The sequence below is a fragment of the Haliotis rufescens genome, unplaced genomic scaffold, assembly GCF_023055435.1.
Source record: "Haliotis rufescens isolate VD_foot unplaced genomic scaffold, xgHalRufe1.0.p SCAF_9, whole genome shotgun sequence".
NCBI classification, from domain to species: domain Eukaryota; kingdom Metazoa; phylum Mollusca; class Gastropoda; order Lepetellida; family Haliotidae; genus Haliotis; species Haliotis rufescens.
In genome coordinates this window covers 43,455,617-43,477,901 of record NW_025964383.1, presented here as the reverse complement: position 1 = coordinate 43,477,901, position 22,285 = coordinate 43,455,617, and the positions used below count along the sequence as shown (strand labels likewise).

Genomic DNA, 22,285 nt, shown 5'->3' with positions numbered 1-22,285 from the left:
GCCTGTCATTGACATCATTGGTTTGACCATGTTTGACAATCAAACGAGTGATAACACTGTGATGGCGACCCATTTGTCTTGCAATGGCCCTGCATTACATGCCAGCATTATTCATGCCTATCACTTGCCATCTTTCAGCGTTCGTTAACTTTCTCCTCACTGTGGCTGATTTTCAACCTCTATTGGAAGGGGAATCTCACACAGGAGCAAAATGCAACCACGTGTCTGAAACTTGAATTTCACTTTTTATAGGGCAGGGGAACTGCAGCAACACGTAAAGCACGCTGGACAAATATGGGTTCATGAATCTATTAAAGCCTAATTCAGTCATACATCATCATATTTCGTATTTCTGATTCCCACACGTGAAATCAAGAGACTATGAATATGGTGGCGCTTAACTTTTGTGCATGTGTATATATGATGTTTTGAAATAGTTATCCCTTGTGATGAATAAATCTATTGTCAAGAGAATCTTAAAATATGATTAACTGTTAATGTTTAGTTTGGTTGTTGATATATTTTAGTGCTGTTGAAATAGAATCGTTTCTGTTGTAAAAGTGAACAGTTATCTGGTAATCTGGATGAGATAGTCCTGGATCCAACGATGGTGGCACTGGCAAATCATCAGAAGTTGAAACTAGATCTGTGTCAACCTGCCTTCAATTACTTTTGTAACGAGAACCAGAGATTTGTTGGGAAGCCATGATGAAAGAAAACAGATATGACAACCCTACTCCCCACCCACCATGGAGTGTCAACATACACTATAGGGCTACAGGCGTGCTAAACGCAAGCTATATCAACATAGGTAGCTAATAATGTCAAACAGAATAAAAGTCAGATTGGTTCTGCCTTTTAACAGTCATTTGAAGACAATTGGAACCTGGAGGTCAATAATGCCAGTTTGGCCAATGCGCCACTGCCTTCTGGCATAGGACTCTAGGCAAGGTTGTCATGTACCACATTTACTGTGTGATACACTTATATAATCAAAATTGAAATTGACCATGCACAGGGCATGGTATGACCAGCCGATTGATAGAACCGGGCCCATTCTACCACCTGTCTAGATGAAGTAAGGATCAAAGTGAAGTGTTGGGCAAAAGGAACACCTGTTCCTGGCTCCAGTGCCTTCAACCACCAGACTCCCTTCCTCCACCGACACAGGGGCGCAACCCATGGCAAACAAGTTGCCCAATTTGGTCGTCTCTTAAGACCAGCAATGGGGTGCTGAGGACACATTCTATTCGACCCCGGGTCCCCACTGGGGAAATGAATTATAACGTCGCTGTCAAGATTATTCCATTCATATTGCAACGTTTCTGCATGTGTGTGTGGCTGCTTGTACTAGCCTGGAATTATACTGGTTTTATTATGCTCGCCCACTGAGATGCCGCAGTTTAACATGGTAGCCTCACTTAGTCACAATCCACTGACTCTGAGTCGACCCGTCCTTGTGTTATTCCCTGTGTGGCGGGATCAAGGCAGGGAAACAGAGTTGCCATCTTTAAAAATCGTTTGGTATGACACGGCCAGGAGATTGAACAATTGAACAACTCTCAAGGCGAACACCCTGCCCACTACACCCCTTCTCTGCCCACTACACTATAGAAGCAGGCTGAAGTTAAGCAACTTTCACGATACGTTTGTGTTTTAACTCACCATTCGCTAATAGATAAATACTATGGGCCGTGTAATTAAATCTGGTGAAATCAAGTTTCAAAGAGGAACCAGCTGGTACGGTGATTAGTACTGAACATTGTGAAGATAACCCATCTGTGTTCTGGAGTGTCTTGGGCGTTGAGTTGGCAACTAGCACTGATCCACTACCACAAACTGAGAAAAAAAACATTATTATCAGATTATTATCCTAAAAGTTAAATATATAACTTTATTTTCAGTACGAGGTATTGAATAAAGTGACATGCGGTCTTCTAGGTTGTAGGACTTTGGCATTTTATTTTGATTTTAAGGCGCTCCTTAATACACCATCTAATACAGTCAAGCCTAAAAGACAGGAATGTGACACAGCATCCAGGTTTATTTTTTCTTAATTATCCTCGAGTCTGATATCCACACGTAAGTCTTCAGAATTATTTATAATAACATAAAATATGTATGTCTACACCTTTTAACATTCCAGTTTCTCATAAATACCATTTAAGAAATAGACAATTTTAAAATGGTTTAGTTCTCATCCCAGTGACCTGATCGAAAAAGACCTACAAAAACAACACACCAAAGTAGAAATAATAGCAGGCTACTTACTGTCGACCTGTGCTCCTGCATCCAACACTAGCACCCAGACTGAAACACACAGCTTTAGGAGGATCAGCATCTACGGGAACATAAACATTATAATGATAATGATGATGATAGTTGTTTATGATGATGATGATCACCATATGTTAACGTCTTTTGGTATGACGAGGTCGGGGACCATGGCGTGATGAACAAGGAGGCCTTTCATGATTGAATTTTATCGTGCACTATTGCACATATTTATTTATCTGAAGATCCTCTTGTGAAGCATGTCAAGACTGAAAACAAGTCATTCAATATATTTTCCTAAACGACCCATCGATGTAGTACTGAATATCAATGTTAATGTTTATTTGGTTGATGGTGCTGGATGGTACAGAAATAAGTGTCAACTCAGCTAAGTGCCATATCAAATCGACCAAGAATCAGTCACTTCCCACTAGAAAACGTCAATGTGTGATTTTGTATCAAAGTGGATGTTCAACTTGACACAAACAAAGCATCTTAGGCATGGTTCGATCCTCTTGTTACCGTCATCGCACGATCGCCTTTTTGGTTTTGACTCCGAGACCATCAATGGTACGACGCAGAATATGTAGAGGGCGTCATGGAAAATGATAATTACATATAAAATTCTTTGGAATACGCCCACATACAGAGTCAGACGTATCCAAGCGAACAAACCCGATAGGTCCTTTTGGATAAATCCAATGAAATCATTGTATGACTCATTTGTCTGTTTCTTTTGAAACTAATGAGAATCGGGAGAAACAAGGCAAAGACAGTATGAGGACCGTACTTACGAATACAAAATGTCAAGCTAGCTTCCCAAGTTGTTATACTCGCCATTCATGACAAGAAAAATCCCGTTTCCTGGCGCTTAAAATAGTGTTTGTATTAATTAAAATGCACACATTTCCAAATATTCCAAATCATTTTTTACATGTATGCCTAGTTTGGTGTCATTTACGTCAGTGTCCATACCGTCAACCATCCTTGGAGGATAATGGTGACGTAGATGACAAAAACGACAACGACAACAACGATGTGCTGGATTGACTTTAAGAAAGCATATGATTCTGTCTGTTTGGGAATGTTTCGACATGTTGTAGAAATTTACGTCAGTGTCTTCATCGTCCACTATCCTGGAATGTGTATCTTGCCACATATGTTAGCGGGTATAGACACAAAACCAAATAAAGACATGTACATGTGTATGCATACAATTTGGAATAATACGGACAGTTTACAATCCTAGACACATTCAACAGTAAGCCATGTTAGATCATGTTTTCACTGCTGTTTTATGTATGAGAATACAAAAAGTATGTATTTGTCAGTCATTCAAATCTCGGGTTCAGCAAAAGTTTTCGTATCTATTTTTAGTATAAATTGTTAGGTGAGTGAGTGTGAGTTGTCAATTTCAGGTGCTTAAAATGCACTTTAATGAATCCTTGAGAAACGTTGTAATGTTATTAATACGAAAATCAGAAGAAAAGCAGTAAAGCATATATTTTGTGACCGGAAGTAGCATGTTCGAGGTAAAGCTTACGCTTTGTTTATCATCAAAAGTCTGACAGTGATGACATTTCTTCAAAACATGACAAAGTCCCTATCAGTCACAACATGAGAGATATTTACCACTAATGTGTGTACCGAACTCTCGAACCTATTCTCCGATCACGACAGCCTCACTATAAGAATACATATAGATTTGGACCTGTGAAGATCAGGGTTAGAACAGATCTTCAGCAACCAACGCTTACATTAAATGGTGACTATGGTCGGGCCAGCGGGTAATACTAAAAACGGATTGTAGAATAATAAAACGAAACGTGCATATTTAGGCAGATCTCAAATGACCACAAACGTATAGTTTTGCTCATTTAATTGAGTTTGAATCAAAATGCATCTTCAACAATGTAATAAACTGGTAATTATGACTACATACCGTGAGTCCTCGTAGAAAAGTCAGTGTCGTGACTGTGTGTTTTCTTTGATGAGAATGTTTCTCACCAACATTAGCGTGTAGGGGTCCGGGGTAGGAAAGACAGTGTTTTGACTACGCTTTCACTACTCTTCTTTCACTAATTAACGTGTTGGGCATACCTCTACTAATTCATGTTGAACCAACACAGGATGTTTTCGGGAAGTGGATATTCGCGAATGTCATAGGGCTTACACGACACGTGTTAATAACTGTCCTAGCACTTCTTAAGTTACTAAACATTCTTTATATATCTAAAGACTAGTATTATATCAACCTATCTGCCACTTTATTGTCTCATATTGGGGTAGTTAAAGAAAACACAGTGCTCAAAGTGAAGCCCTTTTCACTCTACCTTTTCAACATAGTTTCTATCAGTAGTGTTTGGCTTGGGGTGGGTCCGACTTGGACCTGGCTGTCAAAATCAACTTTAAACACACAGATGTATCATCAAATGTGTTTACATCTGAAGCTTAGTATTGTATCTACCTATATACAGCTTTATAATGTCACAGTACATCGTTTTTAAAGTAAGTTGTGCAGTTTAACCTATCTAGGTATTTCTGTATGCTTACACATCATGACGTCATACTGTGTATAATTATTTTTTTCTTATTCTAATACTGCTCCCATGTTTGTCAGTGGCCAGTGATGGTCTGTTTTTTTATGGAATAGTATTTTGCATAGCAATTTTGACGATAAGTAGTATAGGTAATGGTGATTCTGCCGCAACCCCACTGGAGCCAGATTTATATACCTATACTGCTACTAAAGAGGGATTTTTTTTATGTCAAAATGCTGATGAGATTCAACGATCGTCATGAGTCGTATTAAAAGAAACATGAATATTAATTAATAATGAATAAAATTAACTATCGCCCACGAGGATATTGGAAAGGTATAGGAGCAATACAAAAATTAGCCACTGCGGCTAAGGTATCTAAAGATATGGCCAAGGATTGGTTAAAGAAACAAGCGATGTGGCAAATATACTTACCGGCACCACGTTACATACCGAGGAAGAAGTTTGATATTTTTACAACGAATGAAGTTCATCAGGCTGACCTCTTGTTTCTTGTGGATCCCCGCCCACGTAGGAATTTACGGCAACGAAAGCGCCGATAAAGCAGCTAAATTATCTCTCAAAATACCAGAAATAAGCATAAACCTACCCATCTCAAAATCAGAAATTTAAAGTGTAAACAAACAAAAAATAACCAAAAAATGGCATAATCAATATCAAAACTCAAATAGCCAAATCAAGAAAGTGCTCAGAAAACCACTAGCCAAACCTAAAATCCTACACCCCTCAAAAAAATTGACAGATTAATTACAAAACTCCAAACAGGACACACGGACCTAAATAACCACCTAAAAAAACTTTAAAGGCACACCACAGGCAACTGCCCCAAATGCAAACAACCTGAAACCACAGAACACGCACTCATCCACTGCACCCACTACCAAACACACAGAACCACACTACAAACCACCCTCAATCTAAATAAGGTTCCTACTCTAGATGAAATACTAAACCCTCAAAATAAACTAGAAAACTTCAAGGCCCTAGGCGTATTCCTAATCAAAACAGACCTAATTAAGCGCATCTAAAAACTAATTAATCTACCAATCCAAAATCCAATAAACATTCAAACACCCACCTCACCCAGCTCCCTTAGTTCCCTCCTCCACCCACCTCGGCATTTATTCCAATTTTAAAAATTCCAAAAATTCAATATAAGCAACCCCTAAAAGCCCCCTCTTGGGTTGCACACACCACTTTCACCCTTTTCGGAATACACTCAATGGTCTGGCCAGGCCCGTGTGCGAAATACGCTACAGTCGGAAAGCGCACGTTAAATCTTCTATATCAGTCAGTCGGTTATCTCCCACAACCCATACATCCCATTTCTCCTACAACCAAGTTCCCCTACAATTAGTTAAAACAACACGCGGCATTTACCTGTCCTGTATTATGAACTCACCTAAAGGAGAGATTAAGGTCTTGAGTAGAGGTAGTAGAAATGAAAGGGGTAGAGCTTTAGGGGACTAGGGGAAGTTTAAAAAAAAAATAATGTAAGTGTAATGAAAGATGCCTATATGATGAGAAGACAATTTTTAAAAATTACAAAAATAACAATAGGAAGAAACAATTATTACACGGAGAAACTGAGATGGACGATTTACAGTTGAGATGGCTAGGTTTAGTATATAGATACTTGAAACTGACTAACATGACATCGGACCAATGCCCCCTAGAAAATGGCACTCCACAGGGCTGTATCCTCAGCCCCACCCTCTTCAATATAATGATAAACGATCTATTCGAGGGCCTATCCCCTAAAGTAAACACATCCAAATTCGCGGATGATGGAGCCATCTGGATCCGCACTAAAAGCATGAAAATGGTCCAAAATTTACTCCAAAAATCTCTTAATAAAATACAACAATGGGCTGACAAATGGGGCTTCTCCCTTAACTCAGAAAAAACAACAGGAATAGTATTCAAACATAAAAACATGAAACCCGCCTCCCCAATCATCCAGCTAAACAATCAAACAATCAAATTTCAAAAACAAACTAAATTCTTAGGACTTATGTTCGATGAACATCTCACCTGGGATGCTCACATCCAAAACCTAACAACTAAATGCAGTAAAGACCTAAACACCCTAAGATGCCTAACTGGCTCTAACTGGGGAGCCTCCAAAGATACCCTCCTCTCTCTCTGCATATCACTAATTAGATCAAAACTAGACTACGGCTGCGCCATATACAACACCCTAAACAACTCTATATCTAAAAAACTTGACTAAATACAATATCAGGCTCTCAAACTAATTACACGCACCCAACATGGCACCTCCTACACCTCACTTCAGGCTTTAACAGGAGAAATGCCACTAAGTCTCCGCAGGGAACAGCTAAGCTTAAATTTCGGGGCGGCGTCCCAATCAAACCCTCTCATCCAAAACTTAATAAACCAAAACATCAGCCCCAAAAACCAAGCTCTAGCTCGTGAACACCCCTTACTTACCCCAATATCCCAAAGAATAACAAACTACCTAAATGAACACCAAATTAAAAATCTTAAACAAAACTGCAAACAATCAAATATCTTCACCCCTAAACTTAAAATACCCAAAATAGACACAACACTAGCTAGCCAAATAAATAAACAAACCGACCCAAACATAGCTAAAACTACCACACTAGCATACATACACGAAAATTGGCCAAATTGGTGTCACATTTACACGGACGGATCCTCAGATCCGACCTCCAAACACACAGGTTTCGGAGTCCATACCACACAACCAACTAAAACCACACAATTCTTCCGACTCCCAAACAACCAATCAATATTCACGGCAGAACTAATGGTCATGGCCTCAGCCCTCCATAATCAAGAATAAAAAAAACCACCAAAAAATCCTAATACTTACCGACTCCCTAAGTGGACTGCAAGCCCTCCAAAACAAAAATACCAAAAACCGACCTAAATTAATAAATCAAATACTTAAAAGCTCCAACGACCTAACTAAGGCAGGCAAACAAATAACCTTCTTGTGGATACCCACCCACGTAGGAATATACGGTAATGAAATGCCGATAAAGCAGCTAAACTATCCATTAAAATCCCAGAAATAAGCTTAAACTTACCCAGCTCAAAATCAGAAATTAAAAGCGTAAACAAGCAAAAAATCACCAAAAAATGGCATAACCTAAAAAAACACCTAACAAATTTAAAAAAACACACTACAGGTAACTAACTGCCCACACTGCAAACAACCAGAAACCCCAGAACACGCACTCATCCACTGCACACACTACCTAACACATCGAACCGCATTACAAACCACCCTCAATCTAAACAAGGCTCTCACTCTAGAAGCAATACTAAACCCACAAAATAAACTAGAAAACTTCAAGGCCTTAGGCGTATTCTTAATAAAAACGGAACTAATAAAACGCATCTAAAAACACAATAACCAACCAAATCAAAAGCACATAAACAAACAATCATCCTCCATACCCAACTCCCTTAGTTCTCCTCCCCAACCCCATCGGCATCTATTCCAAATCTCAAAATTCCAAAATTCTATATAAGCAGCCCCTAACCCCCCCCCCCCCACACACACTTTCGCCCTTTCGGAAACACATTAAATGGCCTGGCCGGGCCCGTGTGCGAAATACGCATCAGTCGGAAAGCGCACGTTAAATCTCCAAAGTAAGTAAGTAAGTAGGTAAGTAAGTACTAATATGACATCAACATGTCTGGGCTTCGCTATGTTGAGTTTGTTATGTCACAGAGAGGAAAGCCCCAAGTCCTATTTGATGGCAGGAAGAGAGTGTACAGAGAGGAGGAGAACCGTCTTGAATAGACGAGTTGAATAGAGAGGTGAAATCCCCAATGCAGTTTCTAGATGCGGTTGGCCATTTCCTCAGGCTGGGATAAAGAGTGAATTGAACATTTGAGATGAAATTTATTATGAAGTATTATGAATTTTGAAAAATGAACATTTTATTATAATGTATTATGAATTTTGAATAATATCGTAATCGTAAATTAATATTTATCTCAATCTATTCGTGTTTCTTGGGTTGTTCCATTGTATGAAATAGGTAACAGACTAGGGATTAGCAGTGCCATGGACCGTGAACTTTGTTGTCTTAAGCTGTAGGGGAAATGGGATGTAGGGGTTTTGGGAGGTTACCAGTCAGTCAGTCGTGAGTTAATGGGATCAGTAACTAAACTGTTAACAAAGCACGATGTCATAATCAGGCAAGTAGCTAGGTTACCACTACAGCAAACTATTTCGTAACCCATCACCCTGTACATCTGCCTCATTAAAAAGTGATTTATCAAACTACCACATGCTGATTTTGTTATCTTTTAATCTTCACTAATCCATAAACATGCCACCCCAATTATCTTTTGATCTCCACTAATCCATAAACATGGCACCCCAGTAGTATTAAACAGAACCACCCGCTAACAAATTGGTATATACCTATGTACATAAACCCATCAACGGTTTTTGATTTAGCATCTGTTAACAGAAGGGTTTACCATGTCAGTGTCATTCTCCAAACACATACGGTAATTATGTACTTACATCTAGGCCCATAATGTCCAGTCTCGCACAGTTTAACAGTGCACGCGGCTAATTTAATTACCTGGCACCTTTCAATTCCTCTCACCTGGTGGGTGTCACAAAGTTTAACTAAGTACAAAATTATAGAGTCGTATTCTATGCAACCACACCGCGTAATCTAGCTAAATTGCATAAAACCGTATCTAAACAATCTATATAAATCAATACCGGTCTATGTGCAAATACCGTCCAGCCTACCACCATACAATGCAATCTGCAGCAATCTGCAGCAATCTGCTTCCTCAACCGCACCTTCATGTATCCAGTCGCACACAGATTCCTATGCTATCCAGTTATATCACGGCGTGTCAGCTTAATGTGGGAGGAAAGCCCGAAGTGATGCAGGTCTCAGACGTTTACCACTTCGGTGAAACCCACGAGCACGGGTATGGTGCTGACAAACCTAGAAACATAATTTAGGCGAACCGGGATTCGAACCCACAATCATAGGTTTCTGGCGTGCCCAAGGGACGCAACTCTGCACAGCGAATCGCGGCGCCTTAGACGACTGGGCCACCCGTGCCTAAAGACCAATAATTGTGAAATGTTAAAACAAGTTTACATTAGAAATTAGCCTCTACTCCAACTTATCCTATACTCGACTCAATTTATTGTGATAACATGCTTTGAAGTAAAATATATTGAATTAAACACACATCGTCTCATACAAACACAAATAGTTGTTAATGTTGAAACAAGTTTACCTTAGAAATTAGTCCCCTACTCCAATTTACTCGCCGACTCTGATTGGCAGACACAGCTAACTTATTGTGAATGTATTATACGCTTTAAAGTACTCAATGTCAAGCTGAAACTGTATTTAAGAATCCTAAAATGGTGCTATCAGTTCACAATTTTTCCCATGGCCTTTCGATGTGTCATTTGAACAAGTTGAAAGGTTTTACAAGAGATATTTGTCAGTAGTAACTGATGCTATTTCTGCCCTTACATTACAACAAATAAATCAGCCAATATGGAACTATTTTATTGATATGTGGCAACATACTTCAGGCTGTACATTTTACAAATGGGTTAATATCTATGTCATCTTGTTCCTCCTAATGTCTGAGCAGTTGCTCGCTACAATTTCGGAACTTCATTACAGCCACAGACAGAAAATACTAGAACAGTTTACTACTACAAATCAAATACTGTATGGGTTCTACTGAAAGTGTTGCCACAACTGAAAATCTTCAAATACCTGTATTTGGCTATAAATTTGACTATTGTTTCTGTCAAATTATCTATTCCTGCCTCAGGTAAGGATGTATTCAAAATCTTTATTCAGTACAGTACAGGCCACAGGCCCTTTGTACAAAATGTATGGCATATTTATGGCAACAGTCACAATGATAAAATACGTGTTCTTTCTTCTTTACTGTGATACAGATATTTAGCGATATTAATAATCAGCTTTGTGTTGGTTGTAGATAAAAGAACGTTAAACTTATGGACATTTGGGTGTAAATAATATTTTGAAAGAATATAGATATGGCGTAGGTGAGTGTATGCAGGGCACACTAGCAGGAAATGAAACTCGTTTTCTATTAGGCCAACTTGAAATAGTTTGCAAAATCTTTTTTCGCGAGGGATATTAAGTTTTCTACCAGTTTTTATTTCCAGCCAGTGTGCACTGCATCTAAACCTTGACATACATGACCGGAATTTACTCACGGTTACACAATACAAATATTCTTCACACTTCAACGTTAATTTAAAATGAGAATAGAAGGACATTTTGGAGCTATTACATAAACTTCTATGCCATATTTGTTGAAAATTATCTTTCAAACGTTGAAATAACATCGAAGTAAATACCTGTACGGATTTTAATAAGTTGATTAGTACCATTTTAGCTTGAACTGCTATGTTGGTTAAAGCTTCTGTCCCTGAAAGCCTGCTGCTAAAAAACAAACCTAAATATTTCTACCCTTGGGTGACTTCCACAAGTTGTCCATTTAGATACCATTTTTCACTTTTTTTCAGCCGCCCACCTTTCTGAAAAACTACAATTTTAGTTTTTTCAATGTTAACTGACATACTCCAGTCCACACAATATTTATCTAAGATAGATAGTTCCTTCTGTAGTCCCCCAATAGTGTCTGAAATTAAAATCAAATCATCTGCAAAGAGCAATATTTAAACTTGTATAATATCAGGGTGTATCTGTACTCCGTATAGCTGCTCCTGTTCCATTGTGTGTACAATTTCATTTATGAATAATTGAAATAAAAAGGGGCTTAAAACGCAACCTTGTCTTACACCTAAATTACATTGAAATTGGTTTGACAACAGGTTGTTACTTCTGACACATGCCTTGACATTACCATAAATTGACTTTAACATTTTGGACATCTTCGTGCTGACACCGTGCTTTCCAAATACTTTCCACAAATAAGAATGACGAACAGAGTCAAACGCCTTTGAGAAGTCTACAAAGGCTACATATAACTTACGACCAGACATACCTAAATATCTTTGAATAATAGCATTTAAAATAAATAGATTGTCAATTGTCGAGTGTCCTCGTCTAAAGCCAGATTGACTTTCTGATATTTTGTCATACATATCTGCCCAATAAACTAATCTATTATTTAATATACTTGTGAACACTTTAGACAAAATACTCAATAAACTAATAGCTCTATAGTTATCTTTAATTAATCTTGAGCCTTTTTTATGTAATGGGATAATAACACCTGTATCCCAACCTTTTGGAAAAACACCACTATCAAAGATACAATTGAAAATTATCTCAACATGAGGGACAATGTTAGGTAGTGCAAACTTCAGGTATTCTGGGAGAATATTGTCCATACCAGGTGATTTAGAGTTTTTGAGAGCATTAAAACTGTCAATAATTTCATCTTTTGTGATTGGTCCATCCAGGATGTCGCGGGAGATTTCCTCGCTTTCTATTATTAGTGGTTCAGCTTCGTCGTTTAAGAAATCACTATCTTCTTCAATGGCAGATTGATTAAATAAATGTTCAAAGTATTCCATCCATTCTTTTGAATCTATGGGATTATAGTTACTTTTCGTATTCTGCAAGTCCTTGATGTTCTTCCAGAATGACTTTGAATCAGTAGTTCGCTCCAGTGTGGTACGTTTACTGGTCATGTAATCCCCTTGTTTTTTTCTACAAATAGTCTTATATTCATTCCTAATTTGATGGTAGTTCGGCAAGTCTTCATTGTCTTTAGTTTTTCTAAATTTGTTAAGTGCACGACAGCGTTCGTGTTTCATTAACAGACAGTCATCATCTTGCCACGGGTTTCTTGTTTTACAAATATGTTGATGATTGTTATTATTATTCCACGTTTTTTTTAACATACATGCTGCTGAAAGAATTGCCTCTGTAAACCTTGATACACTCTTGTCTAAGTCAGTAAGAGCTTCCAAGCTCGCTTTTTCCAGATTCGTTGCAATTTCGGGCGATTCCATATTATGTATGAACTGTTCCTGCTTGTTATCCGCCCAGGTGTATCGAACACGACGGTCTGTTGATTGCGTTTCCGCGGAGCATTTTACCATAGGCGTTGTCATAGGTACAGGTAGATGTAGTGAGTCACATCGAGGCACAACCTCAAAATCACATATATGATAAAAGAAGTCAGATGAGCATACAACATAATCTATGGTACTACAACCATTAGGGCTGACAAAAGTGAACTCTCCTATTTGGTTATCCGCACCTAGTCTACCATTCACTATGTGAATGTCTAATAGTAAGCATAACTCAAGTAGGCTTGTTCCATACATGTTGACTACTTTATCGCAGGAATATCTTGGTTGGCAGAACTTTGGAAATAATCTGAGTAACACCCATTATTATCAAGGAATGGGAAAATGTCATCTAAATAATCTACTTTTTCGCCTGTTCTTGCATTAAGGTCTCCCATCAAAACAATAGGAATATTTTGATATTTGCCGAAACAGTTCCAGAATATCATTTTGAAGTACTTCAATACCATTCTTGTTTTCCTTATTTTCATACCAGCTGGAACGTTCAGGATGTACATATGAAAAGACATACAGGATATTATCTGTCAAATTTAGCATTTCTTTTGAGAAAACAATGCATATGCTATGTTCAAAAGTAACAATATTAATGACAAAATCAGTCAAAGAATTTCTTACTAAAAGGATAATTCCACCTGATAAACGCCCATGTTTAGAAAGTCTGGTTGCAGGCACACTATATAACTGAAAATCAGAAAATATAGCACTGAAGTCTTTTTCTGTAGTCCATGTTTCAAACAAAGCTATAATGTCAAAACTGGTAACAAAGGATAAAAAATCATCATCACGTTTTTTATTTTCAAGTCCGTCCACATTCCATGAAAGGAATGACACTTTGTATTGTCTATCACTACTCTCGGGGCCCTGGCCACGCCGCTATTTCCCACTTCTTCCTTTAGAATTCGATCGTAGGGACCGCTGTATAGTGTCTGTGTTGATTTCCCTACCTATGGATCCTGGGCCCCTGCGCCCTGAGCCTCTACCCCTAGTCTGATTTGGAGTTTTGTTGGTGGGATCGGTTGTGTGGACTGGGAACGAATTGGACTCAGCCTTGTCCTCGTTGTCCACAATAAATAGCCTACCTCCCTTGTAGTATCCGCGCTTGTTCTACTCTCTCAAACGTTTCAGTTTGTCACGTTCATTTCTTGTCAGATCATTTGCAAGCCCGATATTAGACGTTTTGAGGTCCCCTTGCATCTTTAGAACTCTAATTTTAATATCATTACAGACAAATCGGGCAATTACTGGTCGTGGTTTACCGCTTACTCGTACCCCGAGACGGTGTGATCGGACAATATCAGTTGCAAGTATCGGTTCATCCATGTTAACAGAGTCCAATAGTTCCAATACACCTTGTTTACAATCTTCAGCTGTTTCATCCGTGACCTCTGACATGCCGTGTACGATGACATTGTCCCGCCTACTATAGGCCTCTAGCCTATCAACGGCCTCCATGACGCTGCCGAGACGCTCGTCCATCACGTGCATTTCGGTAATCTCCTCTTCTGTACTTTGCAGTCTGTCTTCTATCTCGTTGTAACGTGCTGTAAGGGATTCCAAATCAGATTTTATTTGCTTATTGTCTTCACGAACTTCTGTTAAAAATCTCAGTGATTCAGACACTTGGCTATTTATGTCTTCACACATCACCTCCAGTGAATAGTATTTCTTTTCAATGGCTATCATCTGTGTTCGAACTTCACTCGCTGTTGCACATATTTCTTTCTTGTTTTCCTCCATTTTGTTGAACAGTGCATCCTTCAAACCCATTATTTGTTCCTCCACCGTCGGGCCTGGTTGCTTTTCAATATCACCAGCAATGAGAAGTAGTCTTCTCAAGACAGTACTTATTACCAGGCAGACTGAAGGTGACAGATCACCATGTATTGTACTCGATGAGTGACGGTATAAGGGGTAAACATGTCAACACTGTCAAAAGGGGTGTACAGTACGAACAAGTTGAGTTTTTTGGCACAAAATAAAGTAGCATTGCCATGTTCAATCTCATTACCAACTGCACGTACACACGAAACGCCAGCTGTAAAAATCGCCAGTAAAATCCCCATACACGAAAATCGAAACATCAAGTCATTCATCCATGACCAGCGCGACGTGGGGTCATATTCATCAACAACAATACCTTTCAGTGAAGCAGGCTGTTTAAATGTCCCAATTCGTGCTCTCCACGTCGAAATATCCACACCCATGATACCAGAAGATGTTACCTTCTTTTGAACTGTGCTATGACTAAAATGTATCGCGGCTCACAACAGGGCGTCTGTGTAGTGATTTATTTATGTGCACACATATATCACAGATATACTCCTATGAAAGTTATTTACAAGTGATACACATAAGGACTTAAAGGTGGAGAATGTATTGATGTCAACTTCTTTATTCTGATCACAACATTTCGGAGTATATACTTACTCCTTCATTAGGTGAATATTCACAATTCTGCTCCAATTGCTTAGATCAATGCTCATATTGTCAACCATATTTGCCATTTTTATACCATATTCATGTGTAAAATAATACATATTATTTCTAATAATGGCGTAATTTGGACACACAAATATAAAGTAACCCAATACTTGCCGTAACAGGCGACAATGCTTGTCTAAAGAGTTGACTAAAGCGATCAGGTGGCGGTCAGGCTCGGTGACTTGGTTGATGCATGTCATTGATCCCAAGTGTGTGGGTCGATGCTCATGATGTCAATCGCTGGACTGCTGGTCCAGACTCGATTATTTACATACAGCCGGAATATTGTTTGAGTGCGGCATAAAACAACAAACCAAATCATAAGTGCGGGATGGGTCATTTGAAATTAGCAAGTTTTATGTGACCTTCAATCACTACAGCCTGATCTGAGTCTGATATGACTTTGATTCAGTGAAAATTTGCATCAAGATAGTTTCAACTGTAGATACAGTTAATCTGTTTTTTTGTACAGTTTCTGTTTATTAAATGTATATGTTGTTCAAATAAGCTTTGCCTCTACGCCAACCCTATTCCTCTTTTGGAATAAATAGTGTCTAATAATTCAAACACAGTTACTACTAATCATCCTGGTGAACACAACAAAGAAATGCACATCAAAAGCTTCATTATTATTATTTCTGATCTCTGATAAAGTAGCAAAAAATGTTATCCAGCAAGATACTTTTTCTTGGTCCCAAGAAGCATGTTACATAGTAAACTGACTTGATAAGTTGAATAGCAGTCAGCGTGGTTGTAAATGCACAACTGACTAAGCCGTCACTACTCAATTAAGTAATTAACGGACAATTGCAAGCGCTAATACCCACCCGACACTAATTGCCCTGTTAATCCCTAGTCCACAATGAGTTGAAATTGAGTTAATTTTGCTAATTAGCTGTTTTTAGAGTAACAAGGTAATACACATCAAAGGTGGGGCAGGCTTTGATCATGTGTTCTGTAGAAGAGATGATGTCACTTGTTTTATGTTTATTTAGGATTAGCTACATCCCTTGATGCTACCAAGGCAGCCCTTGAGATTATCAGACAGTTTGGCTGGACACAAACTGATGTCTCCCTTGCAGCACACTATGTGTCAGACAAGGACTTTGAACAGTCTGTGCAGATGCATATCAATGCATAAAGAACATTGGGTAGATTCAATAATGCCACGCAAGTCAAAGTTGGGTTTCACTGGATTTAGAAACAGACGATGGATCCAAAACTTTATAACAGTAATTATGATTAATTTAAATTTTGCCAGACCAATATTTTGGCAGATTTGCATGTTATTGTTAATCTTCATTAAGATAATTTTCAAAAAAGATAGGATAACATTTGTAATGACAAAATATGATAAGAGTCATGAATATTTGAATTCAGAACAAACAGGGAGGGTCACCCCAAAATGTGATAGTCTCTAGGGGAGGCTTTTGACAAAATGGACAATAAAATATAAAGTGCTTTGCATTTTCTTTCAGGGAGGGTAGTGTAAAAAATGAATGAGAACACACCGGTAATACATGACCGGCCCCTTTAATGTAATATACATAGTTTTTAGTTGATGGTTCAGGTTGTACTTTTCAGTTGAATTTCTTATCACTGTCTTTGATTGACTACCAATTAACGGTAGATATTAAATATCCATAATAACATAGATAAATACCTCTACAGTCTCATCCTAATTTGTCAAAATTTGAATTTCAATATAGCTTCCATTAATGAAGTAATGGATTTGGAGAGAATATATATTGTCTGAATTCTAATGTACTTTATTTTGTATTTGGTGTGCTAGGGTAGCCTAGTGGGTAAAACAGTCTCTGAAACCCGGGTTCAATTCACCACATGGGTACGATGTGTGAAGCCCATAGCTGGAATATTGCTAACAAGCTGCATGAAACTATACCAACTCACTCGCTCATTATGTTGTATTTTGAGATCACTTACATGACATGTGTTTTGATTATTATGAATAGTTCTGTTTTTATGTATAAGAACCTATGTACCTTAGTTTTGCATTGTCCTGTTTACCTTTCCTTACATTTTGATGTAATGCAAACATTCAAGCAAAATTCAGGTGAACCTTGTGGTGCTTAAGTTATTGTTTTAGAAGACCCGATACATTTTTGTATTTTCTGAACACTTTTCTGTTTGCAATGGCTTATTTACATGTTCAAAGATTGTTTAAATATCAGTTGCAAGATAAATTGTCAATACCTCACTGTTCGAGAAAACAACTTTAAACATTTGTGAATATGTGTGGGTTTCATTATTTTTTACTAACAAGTTTCAAAGATGTTATGAATTGTTTCAGGTACCTGGATTTCACAATCTGACGCCAGCTACATTTAAGAAGATCTTGCTCACACAATTCAGACAAGGGACTCGCCGGATGATGAACAATCCTTCCGATAACAACCAACAGATTCACCTCAGAAAGTGATGATTCTGAATGAATAATGCCACATCATTGTTATTGTAGGTGGTTTTATTATGACACTAATGAAGTCTGAATGAATTTATGCCAAAGCAAATTTATGTCCAGGTTGTGTACACTGATGCTTGATCAAATTTCATTGTGATATGTACCAATGAAATGCCATATAATCAATAAATAAGATTTTTTTCCAAAAACATTATTTGTTTTGCTTCATTAGCATAAAGAAATATAATACTGATCAGCCATAACATAGGTGCTGAACAAATATAAAATGTCCTAATGCCCTGAATGTTTTCCTACTATAAATACAGCTCACTTAACAAAAGTTGTAGTTCCACCTTAGTAGACAAATGACATTGATATTTTTTCTGTACTTTATTTAGGTGTTTTCTATAGATGCCATTAGTCTTATGCACCAATTTGGGACAATTGTATTCTGTTTCATATTCCCATGAAACTACACTGTCCCGATATAATAAGTACTAATCTTCAATCTCACCAGGGCCAAATGCCAAAGCACATAGCCAATGACTTTCCATTTGTTTCTGAGTGAGAATGCTGTTTTGCCACTTTGAGCAATATTGCAACAATATCATGGTGGGAGACACCAGCAATAAGCTTCACACATTTGTACCCATGTCGCGAAACAACTTGTGAACAATGTATGCCCACATATCTCAGTTTGAGGAGGATATTTACAACTAAAATAACACAGAATATTACAACAGCTATCGGTAATGCACAGGGTAACATTATTAACCAGAAACAAGACATGAAGAAAATTTGCATCCGGATACCTTCCGGAAACCTTTCGGAAACCTTCCAGATGCCTTCAGCAACCTTCAAATGGGTTGGTATTTTAAAGATAACTTTTTTATGTGTTTCACACTTAAGTGAACAAAATGCACCCCCCCAAATTTTGACATTTTTTTGGGAGGGTTTCCGGAAGGTATCCGGGGCGGATCCAAAATGGGAAGGTTTCCGGAAGACGGAAACCTACACTTTTTTTGCTGTGACCGGGCCCATCTTACCGCCCGTCTAGGCGAAGTAAGGGTTAAAGTGGTGTATTGGGCAAAGGAACACAATTCCTGGATCCAGTGCTCTCAACCACCAGACTCCCGTCCTCCGCCGACACAGGGACGCAACCCACGGCAAACGGGCTGCCCACTTTGGTCGCCTTTTACGACCAGCAATGGGGTGCTGTGGAAATATTCTGCCCCTGTAACGCGATCTGAGACACTATAAAGTGGTACATATAGGTAGATAAAATACTGAGCTATAGATGTGATCCAATTCATGTTACATCTGTGAGGTTTAAGTTCATTTGAAAGCCCGGGCCAAGTCGGAACGAACACTTCTGACAGAGATTTTCTTAAGAAAATACAGTAAAAGAGTTTGACTTTAACGGTGCAGTTTTCTTTAAATGCGATACACTATGGCATTATAAAGTGGTATATAGGTAGATATAACACCGATCTATAGATGTAAACACATTTGAAGATACATCTGTGTGTTTAAAGTTGATTTTGACAGCCCGGGCCAAGTCAAATGTAGAGGGGAAATGGCTTCACTTTGAGAACCTTGTTTTCTCTAAATACCGCGATCTAAGACGCTATAAAGTGGTATTTATTTGTTTAGATATAATACTAATCTATAGGTGTGAATCCATTTCATGTTACATCTGTGAGGTTTAAGTTGATTTTGACAGCCTGGTCCGAGTCAGACCGAACATTTGTGAGACTGTTGAGAGTATGAGGAGCAGAGGTCTACTTCAACCAACGTGTCTGCTTTAAATACGATGAACAGTGACATTACAAAGTGGTATTTATTTAGATATAGTACGTTCCTATAAATATAAACGCTACGCCGACAGATGAAAGTTTGTATCACGATAGCTAGAAGTATTTGGTACGTTTCAAATCTTATTTCGTTTAACGATTTTACCTAGACCAGCGACGCTTACACACAGCACTGGTTTTCAAGTGATTTACTCCGAAATACTTAATTATGGTGCCCGTTTTTGTTGGTGGTTGTTCAGTAATGTCATGTGTGTATGTTGCATCAATAATATGTAGGTATGATCGCCGACAATGATGTAATTAGCCAATAACACTTTGGCCCGTCTTGGCCCGGCCTGACCTGACTTTTAGGCAATGCCGACTTTTAGGCAATGCCGTCTTCGTTGAGTCAAGTGGAGGATACGATAATAAACTATGTTCAGATTCATAAAGAGGAAGAAGCGGTCTATTTGAAAACAGCATGATGACGTTATCAACGAAAAGGTGAATTATTACCTGATTACAAACATATAACCACATAGGAAGGGATACTTATTAACTACAGTAACTAAACTCGCTAGTCACGTCGTGAACATAAGAGTCACGTCGAAGTTGCCTACCCGTAAGAAGGATCAAAACCATTGACGAGTCGTACCATTCGGATTTCGATCAAGCTCGAGATGTAACAGTATCCCCTAATTCGACAAGGATGGAAACTGGACTTTTATAGTCAGTTAACGCCCATGCCTGGGAACATGGTCATTGCCTGACACTGGCCATGGTGTATTTTCCTATGGTTTCACATAAAGACAAAGAGACATCAGATAAGATAAGACTTTATTATCCTAACGGAAATTCATATTGCACAGTTGCTTTGCACAAAAATATGAAAAAAAAAGAAAATATGTTATAATGAAATATGATACTTACTTATATCTTGGCGGGTAAAACTATGTAGAGAATTGAACACTATCACAGTGACGACAAGGAATGGTATTTTTAAGTATGTATCATCATCATTCTCAGGCCAACGTACAATTAATACAATGATAGTATCTCGAACACGAGTGCAATTATGTACAAATGTGAAGATAGTAGATTGATGGCATCTTAAATGTAATCTGCTAAATGTTTAAGAAAGCATATATCGGAGGACTGCAGCATTGTTATCAAAGTATACCTTGGGTTAACATAAGTATGGACATTGAAAAATGGGAAATATTTTGAATGAAGACTAAGAAAAAGTTATATTCTTGATATTTGAAGCCCATGTTTTCTCCCGACTGCATATAGTTCAACTAACATATCATAACACCGTCTGGTATATCTGCCTCGAGACATACTGAGGAGTTTAAAACAGTATTTCACACATCTAGTGAAAATATCAATACCATAACGACCACATTCCCCTAACAGTGCAACGTTTGCAGCCTTTCAACCAACTCCGAAACAAATTTAGAAAACTTAGCTAAAACACGTTTGAGAAACACCTGTTAATTAGGATCCAAGATCTCTGATAAATAATTCCTAAATAGTTATAATTATATAAGTCAATTATTGTTCACCCGAAAAAACATAGGAACATATGGTACAAGTCAAAATAGGGAATTGGACATCATTTTTGTCACTGATGCGTCAATATCGGAAACGTCCTCCACATGTCTGCCATAAAACGTTTTGAAAGCATTACTGATTACTTGAAAATTGTAACTGGGCATAACTGGTAAGAGTTGAAAGCGCTAGCCAATTAAAACAGTGTTTATCTTACTCCACTAATATAATCTTGATTATAATTATTCACTGTGTATGCGTGCATTCGTGTGTGCGCGCGCGTGTGTGTATGAGTGAGTGAGCTTGGTTTTATGCCGCTTTTAGCAATATTCCAGCAATATCACCGTGGGGAACACCAGAAATGGGCTTCCGTGACGAGCTGTGTGTGTATGCGATACAATATGTGTCAAATAGTGTTGTAAATATTTTTTTGTATTCTATGGTTTACATTCTAGTTTTACTGTTTTAGTGGCTTCTCAATACCTCAAACCCCTTTATGTACACTTCAGTGTATTTTACTGTACAATGGCTTCGCCTTCTTTTTATTGACATATCCGTTTGAAGTCACCAATGTATGAAAAATGAGGCCATAAACGTTGTAAATCAAGGCGTCGTAATCACTATTCTTGGTGTATTTTATGAATAGACTTTAGCACTTTTCATGTAAAATGAAAAAATAAAAACGTTTGAAGTCACGATTGTACAGCAAGTAAGACTTTAATAAACACTGTCTCCTTACGAAATGATTCCACTCATTATTATAGCGAAATGTCTAACGTTTGTGCGAGATTTCATGGCGCTTTAACAGGGAAAAGATTTTACTTTTGACGTCAAACCAACATAGAAACACAGTGACTTTGTATTCCCAGTTACTTTCAGCTTTTTAGTTTACTGTTAACTTTTGGACTTTTAACAGAGCAGTTACACATAGAGTGCGGCGCTTTGCATACTGCAGCAGTACCTGATTTCTTTAATATGAAGTTGAAAGTATACATAGTGGAAAGTGAATTGACAAATATACATCATATGATATACCCTACCTTGTTTTGGAACGTCAACCTGGCTTCGTGACGGCGGCTAAGCAGTCTATCCTGTTCATGAG

The 22,285-nt window shown here is 38.1% G+C and overlaps 1 long non-coding RNA gene across 1 annotated transcript; it reads right to left on the bottom strand.

Annotated features, from left to right (window-relative positions):
• Nucleotides 1–1,676: 1,676 nt before the first annotated feature.
• LOC125377501 lies at nucleotides 1,677–22,285 on the bottom strand. Its single transcript, XR_007219667.1, has 3 exons — nucleotides 22,224–22,285; nucleotides 2,272–2,341; nucleotides 1,677–1,839 (listed from the first exon to the last, which is right to left on the bottom strand). It is a non-coding gene; the product is annotated as an uncharacterized LOC125377501 (long non-coding RNA).